The sequence below is a fragment of the Camelina sativa genome, chromosome 5 (assembly GCF_000633955.1).
Source record: "Camelina sativa cultivar DH55 chromosome 5, Cs, whole genome shotgun sequence".
Classification (NCBI taxonomy): Eukaryota; Viridiplantae; Streptophyta; class Magnoliopsida; order Brassicales; family Brassicaceae; genus Camelina; species Camelina sativa.
The window spans coordinates 13,982,712-13,983,431 of NC_025689.1; the positions used below are offsets into that span (position 1 = coordinate 13,982,712).

Genomic DNA, 720 nt, shown 5'->3' on the forward strand with positions numbered 1-720 from the left:
ATATTTGTGTCGTGTGGGAAGCTATAGTTTCTTTATCTCAACAAACACCCAACACCATTTTCACTAGTCTATATGGGATCCATCAGCAGAACAAGGACCATTCAATTGTTAGAACTTGACGATTTTGGCATCAGCAATCCTCGGCACACTTCAGTCATGTAATCCGTTGGCGATATCTTTTGAGGAGGCAATGTGTTGTTTGCTGCAGCCAGGATCTGTAATTGTTTCATCCCACAAGACATGAGTCTCATCATTAATGCAAACGAGCATCTTAATAGAGAACTAAAAGCATATGATAGAGTCTGAAGTCAGTTCTACCTTGTGAGGTAGTTTACCCCAAACACTTCCTCCATAGTACATGATTGGTCGCTCTGTGAAATAGCAGGTAAACTTGACAATCAGTTCTACTCTATTAGCTGGAATGCAGAGATAAAGGTGGGAACTATAGGTATATGTGATTGCGTTTGGAGCCAACTCAAGCAGAACAAGTGTAACATACAAAAAGGATTAAAAAACTTGGAAGTCCTTAATCTTACCAGATAGATCCACAGTTTGGGTCTGCATTGCAGCTGCCCCTCCTGTTCATTGAACAAATAAAGAAAGTAAATAAGACAAGCACATAAACTGAGTCGCATAAAGTCTGTGAATTTAACATACCATATCTATTAACCAAAGAGATTTCTAAAAGGAGCATGACCAATAAACTAGCACTGACTCATC

General features: G+C 39.2%; 1 protein-coding gene and 1 long non-coding RNA gene across 2 annotated transcripts in view; both read right to left on the bottom strand.

Annotated features, from left to right (window-relative positions):
* Window positions 1-720, bottom strand: part of LOC104786840 — a 14,154-nt gene that overhangs the window by 7,783 nt on the left and 5,651 nt on the right. The window lies entirely within an intron of this gene.
* On the bottom strand, window positions 8-585 carry LOC104786839. Its single transcript, XR_767648.2, has 3 exons — window positions 537-585; window positions 319-371; window positions 8-215 (listed from the first exon to the last, which is right to left on the bottom strand). It is a non-coding gene; the product is annotated as an uncharacterized LOC104786839 (long non-coding RNA).